The 24,564-nt window shown below is 46.3% G+C and overlaps 1 protein-coding gene across 4 annotated transcripts in view; it reads right to left on the bottom strand.

Annotated features, from left to right (window-relative positions):
* Grid1 (glutamate receptor, ionotropic, delta 1) overlaps positions 1-24,564 on the bottom strand; it is a 763,385-nt gene that overhangs the window by 584,882 nt on the left and 153,939 nt on the right. The window lies entirely within an intron of this gene.

The raw sequence follows: 24,564 nt of genomic DNA, 5'->3' as shown, positions 1-24,564 counted from the left end.
ATATACACATACACACACTACATATCCACAAACCACATACATACACATACATACATGTGTGCCACACATATACACATGAACACACCACATATATACAACACATGCACACAGTCACACCACACATGCACAAAAAAGCATGCATGTATGCCTTCATACATATACATATGGCATATACATATACATATGTAAACACATGGGCAGCACCACATACATACACACACACACAAAGTGAAGAAGTTGAAAATGGCTAACATTGAGAAAAGGAGAAACAATTGATATTGACAATGATGGAAGGAGAGAGAAAGACTTACTGCTGATGGAAGTATAAACAGGCACAGCTATTATGGAAATCAATGTGGAAGTTTCTCAAAAAGCTAAAAATAAAAGTCCACTACCATCCAGCTGTGCCACCCTGGGGTGTGTACCTCAAGTACTTTAAGTCAATGCACCACAGAGAGCCTTGCCCCTCACCCCATGCTAACTGTCACACTAATCTCAATATCCAGGAAATGGAACCAGCCTGGATGCCCATCAGTACAGGAGGGAATAAAGAAAGTGTGGAACATATACACAATGGAATTCTACTCAGCCATAAAGAAAAATGAAATTGCAACATCTGCAGTAAAATGAATACAACTGGAAATTGTTATGTTAAGTGAACTAAGTCAGGCTCCAAAACACAATGTGTGATTTCTCCATATGCAGACTCTAGTTGTAAACAGTGTGTGTGTGTGTGTGTGTGTGTGTGTGTGTGTGATAAAAGTAGAAAAAGAATAATGAGAGTCTGAAGAGATGAGTCCGTGTATAAACTGCTTGCTGTACACACATGAGGACCTGTGATTTCAGATCGCCAACAGCCGTGTGAAATCCAGGTACAGTCGCATGTTTTTGACACCCCAGGCTACACAGTGAGCTCCATGTTCAATCTGAAATCTTGTCCCAAAAAAATAAGATGTAGAGCAATTGAGAAGGCTTTCTGATACACCCAAACATGGGGTACACATCTTGTGCATGTGCACATGTGTGTACATGAACTCCCCTCATGTGAAATCATGCACCATATTTGATGTCACAGAAGGAGTCCTTCACGTGCGCTTCTCTTTTACTTTCAATCAACCAGAATAAGAGAAATAAACCTCTCTTCTCATAAGTCACCCAGCACCAAGTATGCTGCTCTAGGAACTGAGACAAACTATAATACTTATGAAAATATGTCTATGCAAGTGGGAGTGTGAAAAGGCATGTGTGGGCAGCTAAGGGGGAAGAAATGCTGCATATACTGAGTCTATATCACAAGAACAGACACTCAAGACCACAGAGGTGAGGAGGGGAGAGTGCTGCCCAGCTGAACTGTGGCAGAGGGACCAAAGGAAACCATCTGTGAGTTCTCACTCAACACTGCAAAGGAGTCTCACCATCTAGAGAAATGTGAACAGGGCAAGAAGAAACAGGCAGTGAATGCAGGTATAGTTGGATGGTCTCCTGCACATCTCTCCTCTTCTGGGAACATCCTGGTTAAAGGAATGTCTCTGCATCTTATTCTTTTCAGTTTGTCAGTTCTGGTGGGAACTGCCATCTGCAGCAGCCAGTTCCCCATGCACAGCAGACAGCTCACTGAGCCAAGAGAGGTCATATGATTTAGACTAAGCCAATCAGGACTTTGGCCACAGTATAGAGTTCCAGACTCGATAGGCATAGAACCTAGACATTCTTTGCCCACTGGCTGAGACAGTTCACACTGGGATTCTGCATCCATTGCCAAAAGAGAACCACAAGAGCAAAAGCAGATAAAGTGCAAGACCTGTGGTATGTGATGGTGCAGGCATTCTGGAAAGGAGAAGGGCAGAAGACACTTAAAGAATAGTAAGACAAGTCCAAGAGATTCAAAGCAACAAATGCCAGCATGGTGGTTCTGTGAAGGTTTGTTAAAGGAAAAGATACCCTGCAGTTTTTGAGAAGCAGGAATAACACCCAGAAAGGAGCCCCTACATCGTGGGTCAGAGAGCACCCCAGAAGGTCAAGGTAGCAGGCACCTCAGAGACATTTAGGAGGGTGGCAGATGGAAAATGAGCCAGGCTTCCAGAAGAAACAAAGCCAGGGAAGATTTAGTTCATATGAGCTGTGCCTCACATATCACAGCTGCTGGGCAGGCTGGAAGAATGGATGTTCTTGGGCAGAAACTGACCGTGCGAAATGGAGGGAGATTTCCCTCTCGTGGCCTTTTTGATTGGATGAGCCTCACCCAGTTTTTGAAAGATAATCTCTTTCACATATGGTCATCTGATTGGAGCTACTGACCAATCTGCAAAGTGCCCTCATGACAACACCCAGATTACCATCTGGTTGAGTAATTGGGTATTGTAGCTCAGCCTTGCACACACATAAAACTCACCATCCCAGGAATTCAGATCATCCCAAGGACCGGAGTGTGGCAGTCAATACAGAAGACATGTTCAAGGCCCCTGAATTGCTCAGGGAAAGATGCGCTCTGGGGGAAGGGAGAGAATAGGGGGAGGAGGCCTCTTCTTCCTGTTGTGCAGGGAGATAAACGGGAAGGAAGGGACGTCTGGAGAAGGAGGAAATTACAGGAAACAGGAACTCGTCTTAAAGGCAAAGGGAGCAAGTAGAGCAGGGGAGGGAGGGCAGTAGGGCAGAATTCGCACATATGGTCCAATATAAAATATCCACCAAAGGCTCTGGGTTCAAAGCTTGGCTCCCAGTACAATGCTCAACAGATGAGACTTTGAAAAGTGGCTGGATCATGAGAACTCTGACCTGATCAATGATAGATTCAGGTTTGATGAACTATTGAGAGGTGGTAAGAGCTGAAAGATGGGAACTGACTGGGAAAAAAAAAAAAAAGGCTGCAGCTTCCTCCCCCTCTCCCTCTCCCTCTCTCTCTCCATCTCCCTCCTCCTCCTCCTCCTCCTCCTCCTCCTCCTCCTCCTCCTCCTCCTCCTCCCTTACTCTCTCTCACTCCCATGGAATGATCACTGCACTATCCTTGAAACTGTGTCTCCCTCAATGCTCAAAGGTTTCAGCCTAGCCAACCATGGACTGAAACCTCTCAACTCAAAAGGTGAGCCAAATCACCTTTCCCCCCTTGAGTTCATTTGCTTAAGTCTTTTGTTACACAGAGTGAAAAAACAGTTCATACAGCATTCACAAGTGACTTCCTGCGGACGGCAGTCAATCCAAGTGAATGTTGGCCATTTAGCAGGACCAGAGTGGACCTACTGCAAATCTTAGTCACAAAGTTTTAAGGAGACATACTCACCTCACCTTTGTGGATAAGGACATTAGGGCATTAAGAGTCCGGCTAAGAATCAAGGCTATTCATATTAACACAGGAAGTGGGGGGGGGGGGAGATTCCAGGTACTGCCCTATAGTTCTTACAGGAGAATCCAGACACCCACACCCAGTAGCCTGGAGACCATCAGCCTCTCTCCTAGATGTCACTAACTCCTGCTGAGCAGAATAAAGGGCAGTATGTCATGCCATGTGCTCAAAGGCTCCTGAGTCTCCTAAATCTCTGCCAAAGAATCCTTCAGCACAGCTCTCCATGGGGTCTAGCGCCTGTAAATTTTTTTTTTTGTCTGACAGCCCACATACACAGTAGGCCCTCAAGGAGACCAGCACACAACAGGAGCTACCTAGGTCCTGCTGTGACTACGCTTCCATGTGCTGAGTGTTAGTGGATGGTGTCTGCTTTCAGAACCCTCTCCCATAGGTAGCTCAAAGTTGGGGCACTTCTGTGACTTTATGTTCTTGGACCACTTATCACATCCCCATGGAAGAAAGTGAATGAGAAGCCCAGGGAGCAAAGTGGGTCATCCTGGGAGCATCTACAGCCAGCCCAACTTAGATGTCAATGAATGTATGTGGTACCCTCCTCACCATCAATCAGGACCACCCACTGCTAAGGGCTGTGGTATCTGACTTCAAAGATGGCTGTTAGAGTTTGAATCCAGCTGTTTGGTAGGCTGCCTTGAGTCTCCAGAAAGATGCTGGAGCCCTGAAATATTGAACCAACCTAATAAATAGCAGCAGTCCTCCCACGGTGTCCTTCAGGAACAGCCAAGACCCTTGGGCTTTGCTATGATAGGACATGCCAGAACATTGCCCCATTGATTTCAAACCTGCATCAAAGTGTTATGCAGCCCTATCCTCCAAGTAGAATGCACACCATACTCATGAGTTCAGCTGAGCCTTCTTTCAAATATCATCAAAGCTGTTCTTGTTGCCGTGACCATTCTCTCATAGGAGGAGGGAGCATGAAGGTCATGGGACCCTTACCTGAATAAACAGCTACTCCACCTAGCCCACTGTATACAATTCTGCCCTAATCATATATGATCTCAGGGTCTCAGAGAGGTCTCATGAACTGGGGAAATATAGGGAGAAGGGGGCTCTCTCTGCATAGCCATGCAGAAGATATAATCCATGCTAAGTACAGACCTTCCAGTAGAGGTACTTTAGGGGCCCCTTGCTCCTTTTCATAGCCCCTCACCTATGCTCCATAAGCCAAATAAAATCATCTGTTGCTCAAGATAAACTCTGATGGAATTGAACTTTTTCTTTTCTTTTCTTTTCTTTTTTTATTAGATATTTTCTTTATTTACATTTCAAATGTTATCCCCTTTCCTAGTTTCCCCTCTGAAAATCCCCTATCCCCTTCCCCCTCTCCTTGCTCCCCAACCCACCCACTCCCATTCCCAGTCCTGGCATTCCCCTATACTGGGGCATAGAGCCTTCACAGGACCTAGGGCCTTTCCTCCCATGGATTACCGACTAGGCCACCCTCTGCTACATATACAGCTAGAGCCACATGTTCCACCATGTGTTTTCTTTGATTGGTGGTTTAGTTGCAAGGAGCTCTGGGGGTACTGATTAGTTCATATTGATATTCCTCCTATGGGGCTTCAGACCCCTTCAGCTCCTTAGGTACTTTCTCTAGCTCCTTCATTGGGGACCATGAGCTCTGCCCAATGGATTGATTGTGAGCCTCCACTTCTGTATTTGCCAGGCACTGACAAATGCCCTCAGGAGACAGCTATATCAACTCCTGGGTTTGGTGGGGCAGTCTCTGAATGGTTCCTTCTGTCTCTGCTCTGAACTTTGTCTCTGTAACTCCTTCCATGGGTATTTTGTTCCTCCTTCTAAGAAGGATTCTGAGCTTCTGGGCTAATATCCACTTATCAGTGAATGCATATCATGTGTGTTCTTCTGTGATTGGGTTACCTCACTCAAGATGTTATCCTATGTATCAAAAGATGGCCTAGTCGGCCATCACTGGAAAGAGAGGCCCACTGGACACACAAACTTTATATGCCCCAGAACAGGGGAACGCCAGGGCCAAAAAGGGGGAGTGGGCGGGTAGGGGAGTGGGGGTGGGTGGGTATGGGGGACTTTTGGTATAGCATTGGAAATGTAAATGAGCTAAATACCTAATAAAAAATGGAAAGAAAAAAAAAAGATGTTATCCTCCAGATCCATCCATTTGTCTAAGAATGTCATAAACTCATTGTTTTTAATAGCTGAGTTGTGTAATTGTGTAAATGTACCAGATTTTCTGTATCCATTCCTCTGCTGGGGGACATCTGGGTTCTTTCCATCTTCTGGCTATTATAAATAAGGCTGCTATGAACATAGTGGAGCATGTGTCCTTATTACATGTTGGAGCATCTTCTGGGTATATACTCAGGAGTGGTATTGCTGGATCTTCTGGTAGAACTATGTCCAACTTTCTGAAGAACCGCCAAACTGATTTCTAGAGTGGTTGTATCAACTTGCAGTCCCACCAGCAATGGAAGAGTGTTCCTCTTTCTCCACATCCTTGCCATCATTTGCTGTCACCTGAGTTTTTTATCTTAGCCATTCTGACTGGTGTGAGGTGGAATCTCAGGGTTGTTTTGATTTGCATTTCCCTGATGATTAAGGATGTTGAACATTTTTTCAGGTGCTTCTCAGCCATTCGGTATTCCTTAGTTGAGAATTCTTTGTTTAGCTCTGTACCCCATTTTTAATAGGGTTATTTGGTTTTCTGGAGTACAACTTCTTGAGTTGTTTATATGAATTGGATATTAGCCCCCCTATCAGATTTAGGATTGGTGAAGATCTTTTCCCAATCTGTTGGTTGCCTTTTGGTCTTATTGACAGTGTCCTTTGCCTTACAGAAGCTTTGCAATTTTATGAGGTCCCATTTGTCCATTCTTGATCTTACAGCACAAGCCATTGCTGTTCTGTTCAGGAATCTTTCCCCTGTGCCCATATCTTTGAGGCTCTTCCCCACTTTCTCTTCTATTAGTTTTAGTGTCTCTGGTTTTATGTGGAGTTCTTTAATCCACTTAGACTTAAGCTTTAATTAGCTATTAGGTCCTTAGGAGTGATGGGTAGACATTTCTCAGTCTCCCCCAGGGAGAAAATTCTAACAACACATAGGGTTAGTGAACAATGTCACATATATGTATAACAACTCAATGGAAACCAGCTGCAGAGACCATCGGTGGAATTGGCCATTTAAAATTCACACACCTCCTGACCTTTCCCCTTAGGAAGTAGCCAATGTGCCCCTGTCCTATGATGCCTCTCACAAATACCCTGATTTCTGACCTTTTCAAATACCCTCTGTCCCATGGGACATCTCCAGCCCCATCTTAAAGTTCCTGGACTCAGAGGAGCCTGTGAACAGTCATAGATGGACAGAAGACACAAGAAATATCACAGGGTCAAACTGAGACTCATACGGGAGATGATGGAGATTCCGCTAAGGAGTGAGTATTTGAGAGATAGGAATCAACTCGGTGCCTGAAATCTGGCTGTACCCGCTGAGAACACAGAGGACAAGTGGTCTTCACACTGTCCAGGGCAGCAGCCAAGCTTCTACACTAGAGATAATTGAGTTGGGATAGGCTATGTGCACAAAATGGATGTTGAATTTCAAAGGCTTATTATAAAACAAAGAATGCCAAATATTTCATTTTTAACTTTAATTTCATGTTCAAATGACAATAATGAGCTAAAATTAAATATACTAAATTAATTCCACCTGTTCCTTTTTACTTTAAATTTTAAATTACACGTGTGATTCATGTTATAGTTTGGTTAGACAGAGTTGTCCTAGAGATTTGTCTGCCACACAAGATATACTCTTGCTGAGTGTGGCTACTCACTGTGCTTGGGAGAAAGGTAGGATTGCATAGTGGGTAAGTCAGCCAGGGTTTATTACTAAGCTCTACTCTTACTAGTAACTTGACAGGGGACAACTTGCTGAGCCTCACTGCCCCTTTTATTCCCCCCTGGGGGTGGGGGGGCGGAACTCAGCAAATTGTCCAATGTAAGACAGAGATGATGACAGTGCTAGATTCATGGAATTCTTATGACAGTTAGATAAATTAGACTATTCAACCCGGTAGATAATTATTCAGCATATGACACTAGCTACCACTACCACAAACAGTACAACCCTCATCATTACCAACACCATCATAATAATATTCACCACCATTATAATCAGCATCATCTCCATAGACAAATCTCTTGTCCAGTCTATATCTCTGGGCACCAAATCCCTGCACTGGGAGATTAGGCCAGGGTGGGTCTGATTTCTATAGTCAGACCATCTAAGGCACATGCTTGTATATTCAGTCTTGCTAACCCCATGATGAATCCTAAGATGCATGGTCCTTTCATTGTCCCTTCTGTGCCTTTACTCTTCTGTACTGAGCCCTCCAAACCATACATTTTTCCATCCAGGCCCCCTATTTTTGTCCTTCCTCATTCAGTATCTACTTCCCAACACCCCCTGCTCCTGCAACACACAGACCAATCGATACTTTTAAATGTCTTCAGGTTCAATGATATTAACTTTACTTAATCACACAAAGAGGAAGAAAGCTCAGTGGATGACTTCTAGCACTTGAAGGGAAGGGCTTGATGCCTGATTAACAAAACATTAGGAGGTTGAGACATCAGGAGTCAGCTACCTGCATGTGGTCACCATTGCAGGCCCAAGTTCCTGCCCAGATGTGCTAAGCAGTGACAATCATTTTTAGCAAACTCTAGTGTTACAGCAAGTACCACAGCCCTTCTATGTACCACAAGCCATATACTATATACATTTAGAATTCACGACAATTCTTTCAGATGGGAATAAATATCCCCATCTTCACAGATCTATGTCTGAGAGCTCAGAGGGGTGAAGTGCCCCGCCAAGGGTTCTCAGAGTGTAAGCGGTAAAGTGAGCTGTGGAGTCTAGGGATTCAGACTCAAATACGGTTCCTTAAGAGTGGTATAGCCCACTGTCAGCAGAGACTGAGCACATGAGAAACAAAGCCTCTTCTTTGGGAATGAAAGCTTATATCCATTTGTACATTGGCTTGGAACCGTACTCCATAAATGCCCAAGAACAAGGGTCTTCTAGTTAAAAAGTGTCTGCCCCGCTGACTCTCAGGAAAAGCTGAGTCCAAGGTCTCCCACCTGTCAGCTGACACTATCAGCAATCACAAAGTAAAATCCACAAAACAAAGCCACATAAAAGTCCATTCCTCTTGGCCACCAAAGCCTAGGACTGCAAAGAACCAGGGTATGAGTCACACTTCTAGGAGTAGGTGCTGGCATGAGAAAATGAACCGAGAACAGGGACTGTCTAGAAGGAAAGTTTGGAAGTAGCATCTTAGCAGGCTCAGGTAGCTTGGAATTTCTGAAGGCTCATGAGATAGTGGCCTAAAACTAAACAGAATCGTGACACTTGGTGAAGTGACTTGGTAGAAGAAGCTGAGTCTGGACAACCAAGTACAAGAAGAACTAGTATTGATGAAGCTCACTAGGGGACAGGGGTTGAGACCATGAGAAATGGCTATTCTGAAAGCCATTTACCCTAACCATATATACACACACATATATATATATATACATATATACATATATATATATATACACACAGGGAACAGGGAGCCATAGGAAGAGCCTTGGTTGAGAGAGCTTCCAGGGCTCGGGCTGGAAACCTGACAAGGCCATCCCTAGGGTGTGGATCCTTGAGGAGTCCCCTGGAAGGCTTGCCTCTCATCAATCATAGTATCTTTCCCAGGATGCTACAGAGCTCAGAGCCATGCTGTCCTCATCCTTGTTTTTGGCAGGGCTTCTAAAGCATGGGGAGCAGCAATAATTTGCTGGCTGAATTGCCAGCACCACGTGACTGGCCAGCCGGGGGTGGAGTGACCACAAAGGAGCCGGATCACCTGGAGGGCCGGGGATGGGAAGAATTGATGAGAACATCTCTATCCAGTAGAAAACCAGGAGGAAAATCAAACAAAAATTACATCCAACCTCTTCCTGCTAAACCCAAATCAATAGAGAAGACAGAAAAACAAGTGTGTTTTATTTTGCACGAACTTCAATTGTCACACTTTGTTCAGAGAAAGAAAATGCCAGCAGTCCCCTAGGAAGGGCTCAGAGCAGCTAGCTGCAGCTGGGTCTGCTCTAAATGATGGAAACCATACATCCAGCCGTGGGCCTGAGACAGGACATGTGAGTGGGGTGTTAAACAACAGTTGTGTACTGGTGACAGCAACATACAGTACAGGGGTCTCTGGACTCCAGGATCCTTGAGTGGGTGCTATTCTCAGCAGTAAGCCCCAGGGCAGGCTAAAGAAAGAGAATGTGGTTATCACAAGGCAGGAACAGGGTGAAATGACAGGTCCCTTGTTAGGTCCAAGAATTCCATCCTCCTCCAAGACCCAGAAAAGGAGCCTTGCACCTCTCCCTACCCACTACCAAAATACATCCCTTAAAGTGGGGAGGGGAGGGAGGCTACAGGACCAAGAGCTTTATCACGGGACCTCACACCCACCAATGTTCTGTTTTATCTTATTTGGTTTTGTTTTATGTTTCAGGAGCTTCCTTGGGTAAGATGAAGAACCACTCAAATCCAATTTCTCTTTCCAATTCTACAGATTTAATCCTCAGAAACAAGAAGTCGCCTATGCATGAGAAGAGTCAGGCCACACTTCCATACACAGACAAAGATCTCTTCTGCCAGGATCTGGACGGGTCTGATGTGTGTTACTGGACATGTGAGAATACTTTGTGCAACCATTTGTCAGACAAGTAGCTGCAAAGAAGCCCCTGACTTGCCACGGCGCCATTCCCCCCTCCCCCACCTGTGCTAAAAAAGACAAGAATGGGTGAAGATAGTAGGAAGGGCTCTCTGCTCAGATGGTGTTGGAACATGATGGGAGAAGAAAGCAGGAATGGAACTACACCCACCTGGACGGCTTGTGCCAGAATCAGGGACAGGCAAAATACAGGTAATGGTTGTACCAAGTACACCTGCCTGCATAGCCATTCACTGAATTCTTACATCTCTACATTATGGCGACTGAGGCCCCTGACTTCCCTATGCTAAGTGTCCCTTCCTTGGCCTATGAAGGGTCAGTAAGGAAGCAAGGAGCAAAGAACAGCTAACTACCCACCCCCCCCCAGTATTATATGTGTCCCCTGGAGGCTAACTTCGCTGGGCAGATCAGGGGACAGATATGGAGTGATGAGGTCAACCTCCAAAGGAGAAAACATCTCCAGCCCCAAAATCAGACTTAGCAAGTGTGCAATGAGACACATGGGCAAGACAAAGCTAGGATAACACCAGAGAAGAGATGCAAAAGCAGCTCTCCCTACCTGGAATTTACTACATACCATGAGTATAAAAGAGATGGTGCAAGCCCTCCCTTCCTAATAGTGAGATATATGTCCATTCTTCCTCCAAGTTCATCCTGACAACTGGGGAGCCCATAGATGGGCACCTTAGACCTATGTGATGAAAATCAAATACTTCTGACATTTGCCCTTGACCTCCTCATAGAGCAACCAGCCCCAACTGGCCCACGGCTTGTTGATTGGCCCTACTCCTGATAGAGCTGACAGAATCTCTGATGCACTGCTTCCTGGGGAGAGAAAATGGGGGAGGGGCAGCAAAGTGGTAGATAAAGGGTAGTAGCTTGTCCAGAAGGCAGAGACCTTTCTGGTACTGTACCAGTGCGGAACCAGGGGCAGCTGAGGCCAAGGTGCTGCCTTAGATACACTACGGGACACAAATATAATTCATCCTACATATTTTTCCCTAGAAATAGGTTGCAGGTAATGGCTGAGATGGGCTACCACCATTAGGTTCTAATGTGTGGATCTCCCTCCCAGATAGGTGTCCTGGCAGGGTACAAAGAGTGTGACTGACCCACATTGTGGGTATGAGCCTTCCATGGTTCCCAGACTAATGCCTCAAGAGTTATCATGCTGGAGAAGCATAGCCTAAGTAGCACATCGGCATAGAGGCCAAGGAGGACAGGAAGCCTGAGACTCACGACGAGTGGCCTTTATTCATTCCCTTTCTGGCTCTGGGCTGGAAGATGCCACTCCAAATGATAGGGATTCTTTTTTTTTTTTCTTTAATATTTTTTATTACGTATTTTCCTCAATTACATTTCCAATGCTATCCCAAAAGCCCCCCACACCCTCCCCCGCACTTCCCTACCCACCCATTCCCACTTTTTGGCCCTGGCGTTCCCCTGTACTCCAAATGATAGGGATTCTTAGCACTGGCTTTCAAGCCCCATGGCTGTGCTGAGCCTGGGTGGTCCCATTCATCTTAGCCTCGTAGGCTCTCAGAGGCCCATGTTTCCCTGGGACTCAAGCAGAGACAGCCAGAGGACTGTGAAGGAGAGCTAACCCTGAGCCTGGGTCAGGACAGAACCTTTTCAGCATGTTTCTTCAAGAGCCTCAATTCACCTTTCAGCTGGTAAGTCTGGCATGGAGACAGAACAATGGCACACACAGAGCAGGGGTCAGGAGCAGAGAGACCTTGGTCCCTGCAACTGGACTCTGATAGCCCTCAGGCCCAGAATCACAAATAAGAGATGCATTTGGGGAACTCAGGTCAGCTAGCGACAGTGAAGGCTCTGGTTTGTGGCAGGGAACATGGGGGCATGTTCCTGTTAGTAGTCTCTTAATTAATCTCTCTGGGGAACTGCATGTCTGAGGAAGGGGAGGTGCCATTTCTGTTCCCTGGGTTCTCACCTGTTCATGTTGCCTGCTGGAAGCTTCCAGGGAGACAAAGACGACTCCTCATCCTGGAATCCCTCCTCTACCTAGACCTGCTTGCTCTGGCCAGCCAGCCCCTGGGGCCCAGGTGGCAATCACTGGCCACATAAACCCTCCTAGTGCTCACATGAGCTACAGGGTTGGGCAAGGCAATGGGACCAGAAGGGCGCAGTGAGTAGATTACCCGCTTCAATTATTTTATCTAACGATGACATTTGTACTGTAAAAGTCAGCACAAAAATCAATGAGTTTTAAAGGACAAAATCTGGGGGAGGCTCCAGCCCAACGACCTGAAACATAGCCTGGGAACTGGGAAGAAGGAACTCAGACCAGGGAGGTGGAGGTGGGGAGAGACGCTGGATCCCACATGGATATGCTCAGGCAAGCAGCTCTGCAGGACATGGTCAGCATGAAAGTCTAGCCCTGAAGCCCTGACTTCTGCTCCCAGCTTCAGCCTCACATTCTTTCATTCACATATGGACACTACTCCAAGCAACTTTCTGAATACTGATGGACACGGTAAGATAAACCTGTATTCACGCAACAGTGTGAGGACAGATGTGCCATGAGCCAATAACTGTATAACCAATGGGTAATTGACAACTAAACAAGGGCAGGGTACTGCTGGTTATAATGACAAGAAGAGCTTCCAAAATCCTGACTTTAAACTGAGGATTGCAAAAGGTATTCACGGGTGTGTGTAAGGGACAGCATCCAAGTAGAGACAAGGGCAAGAAGAGAGGCTGGAAGCTTGGGTTCCTGAAGGACCTGAGTGAATCCGTGCACCCTTCCCTTCCAATTCCATCCCAGCCTTTATTCAGCCCTTCCCTCAGGGGCTCCAGAAGCAGAGAATAAAGGTTAATATGGGGCCCATCTCCCTTCCCATCAGAGGCATAAACCATGTTAAAGCAGTCTAGAGACACTCATAGATGCAACATGGGTATCCAAGAGCCAGGGAGATGGGACAAAGAATAGTGGGCAGAAATGAGTACAAAGGGCTGAGAAGAAACTGGGGGAGTCAAGCAAATGGATCTCACCTTGCACACTGCTCCACCAAGGCAGGATGTGCACCTGACAAGATGAAAGACCACAGAACAACCAATCAGGGTTCCTACCAGTCTCAGCTATGTCCAACAGAAGGGAAAGATTCTGTGGTCCCAGGGCTTTGCCCTCAATGCAAACTCCCTCCTCCCTTCTGTTACATCCTGATGGGCTGGGGTGGGCATAAGGTGGGGAGGGAGGTGGTGAAGATTCAGACTCAAGAGGACCAGTCATTGAAAGCACCTGCAGGTTGTCCAATTGCCCAGGCTCAAGCCTTCTGAGGGAAGATGCCTACCTAATAGACCCTTTTGTGTGGGAAGGACAAAGCTGAGGCCAGACCAAAGGACTGGAAACTGGGAGTTCACAGGTGGGACCCACAGGTAAAACAGTGCTGTTGGCTGGTGTCCTGGAGACAGCCAGCCCAGGGGTGAGCATCAGGACCCAATGTGGGAACAGTGGTAAAGACCAGTTACTATGGGAACCCACAAGTCAAGGAGGATGGTGTGGTATACAAAAGAGAAGGATCAATAGAACAGCAGCCATTTCCGAGTCCAGATTAGATTTAAGTAAGACTGCAGCTGGAGATGTGGATGGAAGTTAGCTTTGAAGTAGGGGTTGGACAAATGCTAGAGACATGGCTGAGATCAAGGCAAGTGGCCTTGAATTCCTGTGTAGAACGCCGTCCCCTCCTCAAATGAGGCTAGAGTTGTGCTGATTGGACATTAGAGCAGAGGGAGGGGGGAGAAGCTAGAAGGCTGTAGACACAGGAAGATGTTTCACGGTTCATTATGCCTAAGCTAACTGTGGAATAAATGTGGCCTGTGCTAAGCCTCCTTAATATGAGCTCTGTCATTCTCAGCAGTCCTCTTTGTCACTGTCATCTTACTACCATTAACTGAACCTCAGGGTCCGGCTTAATGATGCTTTACAGATGTCCTCTCACACGGTCCTCATAGGAATGCTGTAAGGTCTGTATTGCTATCCCATTTTGCCTGAGATAGCTAAGGCTTGGGAAAAATGAATAAAATCACTCAGTGCTATGCCTAGTGTCCTAGCAGTACTTGCCACCAGGACAACACAACTCCTAGTGCCCCAGGAGAAGCTGGCCTACCTGACATATAAGTTTAGATAGAAACAAAGTCCTACGCATATTCTTCCAAGCCAAGGATTTTACAGGATCAAGGTACAGTCCCCATCAGTCCCTGTAGCTGTGTCTCCATTCCTGGTGTACCACCTCTGTGTCTAGCTTCATCATTAGAGCAGAGCAGACTGCTGCTCTTTATCTAGTACCTCTCACTACCCAGAAGCAATCCTGGACCAGGCCCCAGTTTTAGCATCTCATACATCAGACTCAGAACTCTCCAGCCTTTATGCGGGGAAATCTATGGGTATTCCCACAGACTCTCCCTTCTACTAAACCAAGGGATCTTGGACACTGCAGGAAGGTAAAGGAGGGGTGGCATTCCCCAACCCAGAGGGGAAAATACCTGAAAGCTAAAATGTCACTCAGAGAAGACTCCCTCACTCCAGAGCTCAGGGATCTCCCACAAGCCCCTGCGCCATCTTGTAAAAATAAATGGCCATTCCAACTGTCCTGGGTACTACAGTTGATGGTGAATCTGGGGTTAATCAGGAGTAAAATCCCTCTGCATGGTGTGGAAGGATTCTGAGCCAAGCATCCACCATGCTCTGTGAAGCTATCCTTCCTCTGGTGCTTCAGGTCTGAGTCTGTCAGAGAGCACCACCATGAAAGGCAATTGGAAAAGCACACATATACATGCACTCACATATATAGGCACATGCGCTCGCGCACACACACATAAACATGCATGTACACACACCCACTTTGCTTACAACACTGAGACATGCTCATATATTCAAACATACATTTGCATTATTAAATATCTGTCTCTGTGCTTTGAATGTGACCCCCAAAGGCCCACAAGTTAGAAGTGTAGTGTCCACTGTAACAATATTCAGAAGTGAAAGATTTCACACAGTAGAAGACAGTTAAGGCATGGGATAGTCATACCTGAAAGATAAATGTAGTTCCCTCAAGACCCAATTAGTTCCAAGGAAACAGTAGTTATAAAGGAAGAGCGCTCCAAATGCTTGGTTACTCGTACCGACATGAATTCCCTACCTTGGGTAATGAAACCAGAATGTGCGCACCAGAGGGTACCAGGTGCCCACCTGATTGTGGACTTTTAACCTCCAAACTGTACACTAAATAACCTTTTTAAAAAAATATGTTACCCAGCCTTGTGTATTTTTGTTATAGCAACACAAAGAAGACTGAATTACTCCATAAAGACCTTCTAACCCTGTCCCTTATCTTTATGGGATGGATCAAAGGGAACTTGGGAGGGATACATCTGAGAGAAGGGACAGGGGCAGCAGGAAGGAGAACACAGACTATGCAGGGTAACACAGGCTGCTGGCAACAGCAAGACTCTCAGCTCTATGTTCAAATGCCTCCTTGAGAAGGCATGAAGCTGATGAGGATCCAGGCACTGCAGGGAGCTGAAAGACAATAGGTCTGACAGGAAGGGGGACTGATGCAATAGTCCAGGCTAATTCAGGACCAGAGTAGAAGCTAGGCATGCCTACAACAAAGTCTCACATCTAGACCAAGGATCTGACTGCAGGAGACCAAATGGGGTACCACAGCCTCTTGTACGATTTCTCTGATCCAGCTGGATGACAGTGACCCTGGGCTGATGGGTAGAGAACAAGCACGGCCAGGCCTGTGGAGACATTCTGCAGCCCCACAGTGGTGTCGTGGATGCAGCTTAGAAACAGGCTCTCTGGAAGAAAAAGTGAGTAAAGCCCTGGTTTATAGTATTTGACAATCTCCTTGGTATAAATGCTTCTAGCAAAGTAACTTTGGCTAAGCCTAGAGATATAAAGGTAGCCAGTATAAGCAAGTTTCAGTCCACCCCTACCAGGAGCATCCATGCAAGACCAGATCCATCACAAAGGTGTAGAGGAGATGCTGATGAGAGAAATCCAGGTGGGAGCCAAAGCTACAGCCCTCCAATGGCAATACAGACAGGATACCTGGCAAGGGCTGGGGGCTAGAGCAAGTCGGAGGAGCACACAATCCCTCCAGGGGATGCACAGAAAAGGTCTAGACCGGTACTTCTGCATTACAGTCACACAAAGTCAACCCAAATTCCAAGCTGTCTCAGAAACCAGCCCCAAGTCTAGAGGCTATCTTCCCAAAAAGTGAGCTAAATAGCAGCCCCACCCACCTGAATATAGTTTGAAATCCAGGGAAAGAACACTGTACCAGTACCTACTTCTAGAGGCCCCTCCAAACTGGAAGCTCCCCAGACACCTGCTATAATGAGCAGACCTGCTCCTGCATCTGAGCTAGCCTATCTCCAGAACAAACCTTCCTGCTCCCCCTAGAGCCAAAAAAAAAAAAAAAAAAAAAAGCCATGTGCACTACTACAAAAGACTACTGTGCACACCCTTCACACACTGGCAAGTGCGCACACACCCCATACACAACATACACCCCACACACAACACACATATACAATCCACACACAACACACATACACACAATCCTCACACAACATAACACACACACGCAACACATATATGCACAATACATAACACCATACCATACACATACCACATACATACAAATATAAATACACACCATGCACATGTACACACACACATGAATACACACACCACACACACAGTACACATACACACCACACATATACAATCCCCACACATCATACCACACACACACAATACATACACCACACACACACACCACATACATACAGATATAAATACACACCATGCACACACACACTAACAAACACACAACACAACACACACAATACATATTCACACCACACAAACCACACTCACTTGACAAGGGGGGAGATGCCCTTCTTGGCAATGTGTCGGAGCAGAAGCAAAGCTATTTCAGTTAGCATTCTAAAGCTGAATGGACTTTGCTTGCCGTCTATTTGCAGTAGGATGCCAACACATCTAAAATAGCATGTTTACTCATAGGTTTTTCTCTACATGCAAGTCAAGAAAAAATGTTTACCCTCTGTACTTCCTCCCCCACTAATTAAGCGCCTTCAGCCCACCACCTCCCATTCAGAGCATCCTCCTTTGGAGGCCCTGGCTCTCTAACTCCATTGCATATTAGAATCACCTAGAGGCTCTCAGTAACCTGCATCCCCTGTACCGGTGATGCCAAGCATCTGGAGGCAGGACTGGGCTATCTGTGGCTTTACAGTTAGAGTACTTTTTAACTCCTTGAGGGATGCTGCTGTAAGAAGCACACTTCATTCCCACTGGTATAGAAACTAAGCTAAAGGGGAAAGCCTCTGCTCCTCTCATTCACAGTGAAAAGAGCCTGGAGGGGAGGGGCTTAGCGCAGAGGAATTTTTCACTAGTAGTCTAGAGACTTGGTTTGCAAGTCAAAAGCTAAGAGGAGAGGGAATCAGGCCAATTCTGTCCCTCCCTGAGGCCAGCCCCCTCTCTGTCTAGCTCACAACATTTTATGCAATTAAGGAATTATTGAAGGAAGAGAGATAAATTAGGAGATGAGGAATCAATTAGATTAGCTACTAATTAGTTTGATATCTGTTAATAGAGGTGAGACTCTAACTAGTGAAGTTGTTACTAAGAATGGGGTCTCAGCATGATTCCCCTGGGAACTGGAGGTGCTGGGCTGTGGGAATGAGCATGGGAGGTCTCTGCATCAAACACCACCTCAGCCACTGTTCAAAGGATTTTCCAGTTTCAAGAGGGATTTATTTTTAAAGACCGAAAATGTAGAGCAATGTGTATAATCTACTTTAGGGCGGTTTAGAAGGTTTTTAATTCCAGATCAGTGTGTGGTCATTAAACACACATGAGACAGCGATTTCACCTAAACCACTCACCTCGGTCTCTATAGCAAGATGCACAGCAAGCATTTCAGAAAGGAAACACTGGAGAAGTCTGCTCTCCGCAGTGACTTCAGGGAGCACCTTTGAATCAGCAGACCCAGGCAACAGGCCAGCTGCTCCTCTCTGTGTGCCACAAGGTATTCAGTGTAATCCTGAGCTCTGTAATGTGGGGGCAGCCTTCTTCACTTTTATTGAGCTACGGTGGACCTGCCACAAAACTCACTCTGACGTTTAAGTATACTAATTTAACATAGCTAAGATCATGCTGCCACCGCCTCAGTCTGGCTTTAGAGTACGCTATGATCCACAAAAGAAATATCACGTCCATTAGCACCTGCCCTTGCATGTCCTGGCACCCAAACTACCCCAAGTTTCTGGCAGCCATATTCTGTCCCTGAGAGCTCGTGTATCCCAGAGAACTCATTAAACATAATCCTGTGGCCTTTCCTATCTGGCACTTTTCCCTCAGCAAGATGTTTGAGAATCCGTCCACACTATAGCTTGTGCCAGTACTCCATCCTTTTAGTGGCTGAATACTATTCCTTTCCTCAAGCACACAGTAGGTGCTATCTTCATTCAGGTGCCTGAATGATAGGTGCCGTTTTAATTCAAATTTTGCTCAAGCTCAGAAGATCACTAAGTGCAGAGCCAGACAGTCAGCCTCCAGAGCCCAGCAGAAGCCTCTATAAGCCTATCACTAAGTACTGTCCCATTTAATCTCCTGCTATGAATCATTTCTAGAAAAAAAAATGAATACATTGCTTGAATATAATTTTGCAGAAGTATGCAGGGATAAAAGCAAGCTGTCCAGGAAGCCCAATTGATAGTTTCCTCTCTTATTAATATCTGCTCATTACTTATCCATCCATTCTGCCATCTGCTCCCCCCACTCGCTAGCAAGTGACGGCACATAAGATTCCACAAAAAGTAAGGCAGAAAACCTAAAATTAAAAAATAAACAATACTCCCACCATTAATTTTAGTTCTGATTGAATAAGATTCAGTCTTTTGGGGATCGCCGTAGACCTGTGCATTCCTTGGCCAACAGCAGCTCTCCCTACCTGGCACTTACCACACCAGGAGCTCTCCTGAAAGAACTACAGCAGCGTGTCTGTCACACATAGCACTGTGAGTGCAGCTACAGGTCAAGACTTCCTGTTTTACCATAGAGCATGATACAATGAAAGCACCTTTAAAAGCAAGTCCCTTAACATCTGCCCGTCTGGTCAATACTTGCATTCCCAAGATTATAAGATTTATTGTCTCATAAATGAGGTTTTTAGTAGGTTTTCATAAAATGATGATCCTAATAAAGCCCATGTATATAGGCAATTGTTTGTCTCATAAGACATTATACATCTGTACTTCTCTCTTCTGTCTCCTATTTTGAACTCCAAGGCAGCAGACCAAGGTTTCAAGGGACGTTAGATTATCAAGGTGTTCAATGAGCCGGGTGTGGTGGCGCATGCCTTTAATCCCAGCACTTGAGAGGCAGAGGCAGGCAGATTTCTGAGTTCAAGGCCAGCCTGGTCTACAGAGTGAGTTCCAGGACAGCCAAGACTATACAGAGAAACCCTGTCTCGAAAAACCAAAAAAAAAAAAGAAAAAGAAAAAGAAAAAAAAAGAAAGGGGGCGGGGGGTACTATATGAAGGGGTTATATGCCTGTGATGTGTGATGGAAAGAGAGACAGATATACATGCAGTTTAAGAATAGGTTGGGGGAGGGGCTGTAGAGAAGACTCGGTGGTTTAAAGTACTTGCTGCTCTTTCAGAGGACTGGAGTTCCAGTCCCAGCACCCACAGCCAATGGCTCATGGTTACCTATAATTCCAGCTCCAGGGAATCTGACATTGTCTTCTGGCCTGCACAGTACACACATGTGCATGGGCACATATATGCACACCAAGCTCACACAGACAGACAGACAGACAGACAGAATAGGCATGAGTATAAATTCAGGTGCAGCTCTCAGCATAAGAGTAGGTCAGAAAGAAAGATATGGGAATAGAAAAAGGTGCAAATATGGGACAAATAAGGGTATTTATAATAAGAGCTTCAGGTGCTCTCTCTCTCTCTCTCTTTCTCTCTCTCTGCATGATCCTCTATTTCTCACTTCCTTATTCCTTGAGGGCCAGTTCCTCTACTTTCCTTACAAGAGAGAAAAAAAAAAAAGAAGAAGAAGAAAAAGAAAAAGAAAGAGAAAAAGAAAAAGAAAAAGAAAAAGAAAAAGAAAAAGAAAAAGAAAAAGAAAAAGAAAGGGGTTGGGGGCAGAGAAAGGGAGGCAAAGCACGGTTAAGTGTGGTCAGATGAGAGCATCGCATGAAGAACAAATCAAAACCTGTGCACAGCGCAGGTCAGACACAGCTACATCGGTGGTCGCAGGCATAGGTGTGAACAGATACAACGGGATCATCTCTAAGTACAGTCTGCTCTCTCTCTCTCTCTCTCTCTCTCTCTCTCTCTCTCTCTCTCTCTCTCCCTCTCTCTCTCTCTCTCTTTCTCTCTCTCTGCATGATCCTCTATTTCTCACTTCCTTATTCCTTGAGGGCCAGTTCCTCTACTTTCCTTACAAGAGAGAAAAAAAAAAAGAAGAAGAAGAAAAAGAAAAAGAAAGAGAAAAAGAAAAAGAAAAAGAAAAAGAAAAAGAAAAAGAAAAAGAAAAAGAAAAAGAAAGGGGTTGGGGGCAGAGAAAGGGAGGCAAAGGCGGCCAGCCTGTTTCAAACAGTAACCAGGATAAGTTGTTGGGCTCACTTCTTACAGCCCAGACAGGCTCCGCTGGGCAGGGAAGAGGCGGGATAGAGGGCAACTAAAAGTGCAAACGGGGAGGGGGCAGGAAAAACTTCCCACCAGAAAGGACAGGAACCCAAAAGGGAAAAGACCTGAGGTAGAGCCACCCTACCCTATCTTCCACTGAAGGAGGCAAGAAACAACAAGAAAAAAAATGAACTGCAGGGTGAGGTTGGGGGAGGGGGTCTGATAGCCACTGCTACCAATAATCCGTGAATATGAATTGGTGTTGAGACAGAGCTGGACAGCATCCTCATGGGCATTTAATTAAGCCCCTTCTCTGCTAAGCACCAGAGATTCAGAGATAAGTGATTGACAGATACAGATGGACAAATCAATACACAGGAAACACATGGATGGGGAGAATCCTGGACATTGTCCTCGCTGCCGGCTGCACACACACAGGCCTGCACACACATGCACCTGCCCATACACACACATACACATACTAGCTAGTAAATAGGCAAGAACTACAGGCAAATGCTGAACATGCTTAGCCACAAAAATTGATTATATATTGATATAATCAATTCCTGTGGAGAGTATCGACGCCCATAACACCCCTCACTCTGCCTACTGCCCTCAGACACCAGGATACCACCCCTCCCTGCCCCCTTCACCCAGCCACTACCCCCTTGCACCACTTGGAGCTGTGAGGGGTGGCTTTCACTTTGTCCACAAATGATGGCATTTGTACCTTTAGATACCCTAACAAAAGCCAAGAGCTTGATGGTCGTCAGTGAAAGTTCTAGAACCTCGGGGGGCTTTGATACCAGGGCAGCTCTGACCCCTGTACCATTTTTAATTAAAATCACCTGTGTGATGTTGATCAAGCTGCTCAAAGTTTCTGTTCCTTGGTTTCTTAACTTGTAAATGGAGTGGTAATTTCTATCTCACAGGTTGCTATGAAGATGAAATAAGATAAAAGATTCCTAGGCTTTCTTCTGGCATGGTGATTACAGGTTAATCCTGTATCTAAACCACCAGGGATAGACAGACAGACGGACAGACAGACGGACAGACAGACACGCACGCACACATACTCCTCATCACAGGTCAATCCTGTATCTAAACCAACACACACACACACACACACACACACACACACACACACACACACACACATACACACACACACACACACACACACACACACCTCCCTCCCTCCCTAAGGATCCCCAGCCCCACCCTGTCCAGGCTGCAGAGATTCAAGTTATTACATCCTGAACCTCATCAGAGTGCCATGTGAACAGAAGACCATGGCCAGTGCCTGAGGTTTTGCCACTGTGGGACCTTAGCAATGACCCTGAACTTCTATGAGTCCTCGTTCTCCACCTGTAAGATGGAAACAGTGATGGCTGCTCCAGTCAGTAACAGATGTGAAAAGATGCTGCTGAGTGAATGCATGTATGAATAAAGCTCTCTCGTTAGTGCCCGATGTGTGGGACCAGTGACTGAGTTCTCCTCCCCATGCTGTGACAGGCTGCTCCCTACACTAACTATGCCCTATGTCCCTCACCAGGACTCCAGCCTGGCATCCCCCTCTCCCCCACCACAATCCACATAGCACCCAGCCTAGGACAACCTAGACTAAAACTTGTTCCTATTGCCCAGCCCATGGCCTGTATGTAACCCTGAATTTAGTCCATGTCGTATACCCACAGCCTGCGCATCTGTGGATCCCATCCCAACTTCTAGCGCTACCCAGAGACCCCATGTCCCCACTTCTTCTCAAGCAAACAACTGTCAAATCTGTCCCTGCCCCACCTGCCTACTCCATCCTGCCCTAACTGTCCAGCCTCCAAAGCTAATGCCCACGACAGCCAGTGCCTACAACAGCCAACACTCACCACAGCCAGTGCCCACCACAGCCAACACCCACCACAGCCAGTGCCCACCACAGCCAACACTCACCACAGCCAATACCCACCACAGCCAACACCCACCACAGCCAATGCCCACCACAGCCAACACCCACCACAGCCAATGCCCACCACAGCCAACACTCACCACAGCTAAGGAGCTCAGCCAACTCTACCTTGTATCTGTTCTTGCCAAGAGTCTTGGTGATCCAGGAAAGGACACCCCTGCTGTCTCTTCAGAGTTGTCTCCTCCACAACTGGTTAATGGGCCTTTGAGTATTAACACAGGGCTCATCTCAGTTCCTTCAACAAAAGATGCCTGCTTCCTGAGCAACAGCTCTGTCTCCTCTCACCAAGTCAGGAACACAGTTGCACTTTCTGTCATGTGCTTTATGACCATCAGTGCTCACACTCAAAGTGTCACTCATGATGGCACAACCCCTCCTGCAGCTGTGTGTCCATCAGTGCTCACACTCAGTCAAAGTGGCCCTCATAATGGCACAACCCCTCCCACAGCTGCCACAATATTTTGTTCACTTGACAAAGAGACTTCCTAAAGAGCCTGTAACTGTCGATTCCGCTGTCTCTTCCCACCCTCTCTAGACCTCACTCCCACCAGCTCTGGGCCACTGCACTCCTGTAACATATCTTGTCAAGCACACCACAGATCTCTCCGCCACAAATGCAAAAGTCAATCTCTTCCCCCACCCCTGGCATGCCCCAGTGTCTAGAGGCATGCAGAGGGAGTTTAGTAACATTTGCAGATTGAGTGTATCTGGGGCAACTGGACCATGATTACTTAAGGAGCTGTCACTGTGCCCAGCCTAGGGCCAGATGCTAGGAACACAGAGGTAAACCAAGCACAGCTCCTGGCTTCTAACATCATAGGCTGGGACAGGAGGAGGGGAGCAAGATATGGGAACAAAAGAACAATAGCTACATGTGAGAAACACATAGTCATCAAGACATGAAAAGCAGAAATAGCACAGGGGCGGACATCTAATGATACTTGAAAGAGCAGAGAAGGTGCTCTCTGAGTCAGGTCTCCACAGGCTATTAAATCTGTGAAGCACTCGTTGAAGGTTGGTGTGTGCAAAGGCACTGAGGCTCCAAGAAGTGGTGCCACTCTCAGGAAGTGGCTTATTCCTGTTCTGGAGACTAAAGGAATCCAGCATCCTTGGAGAATAAAGAATACTCAAGGGCAATAAGAAGATGGTATTATAGAAGCGAGGGGCCAGTCAGGACATCTCAGATGCTGTGATGCAACACTTGAATGTAGCCTTTGAAGCATAGAAGACTCCCTCCTGAAAAGCTATTAATTAGCTAGATTCAACTAAGGACACTCACATTCCCATGCATCCCCTGGAGACCATGAAGGTGAGTTAGAGACAGAAACTGCTGATATGTCTGAGTTGGAAAACCTGCTAGGTGATGACTGCAGGAATCAAGGTAAGGGCCTGCAATGGTGCAGGTAGAGAGAGAGTAGGTTCAAGAGTGGTCAGAAAGAACTGGCATTCTATCAACCATGGTGGGCAGCGGGGAGGAAAGAAGAGAGAAAGGGAAGAGGGAGGGAGGGAGGGAAAGACCAAGGGAGGGAGGGTGGGAGGAAAAAGAAGGGATGAGAAGGGAGAGATAGAGAGGAGAGGGGTAGGGAGGGGAGGGGAGGGGAGCAGAGGGAATGGAGAGATCCATCACTTTGCAATAGTAATGTCACTAACCAGCATGGAATGGGATGGATTTGGAGATAGAATGGTACATTCAGACCCAGTATTAGGAATAGCCCCAAGTCAAGCATGGTCTGGCCCCCATCCTCAAGTCTAGTGTTTCATCTGCTCCTTGGAACTTCCTGGCC

This window comes from Mus musculus, chromosome 14 (assembly GCF_000001635.26).
Source record: "Mus musculus strain C57BL/6J chromosome 14, GRCm38.p6 C57BL/6J".
NCBI lineage: Eukaryota > Metazoa > Chordata > Mammalia > Rodentia > Muridae > Mus > Mus musculus.
The sequence above is the reverse complement of the archived record's forward strand: the minus strand, read 5'-3'. Positions and strand labels throughout refer to the sequence as shown.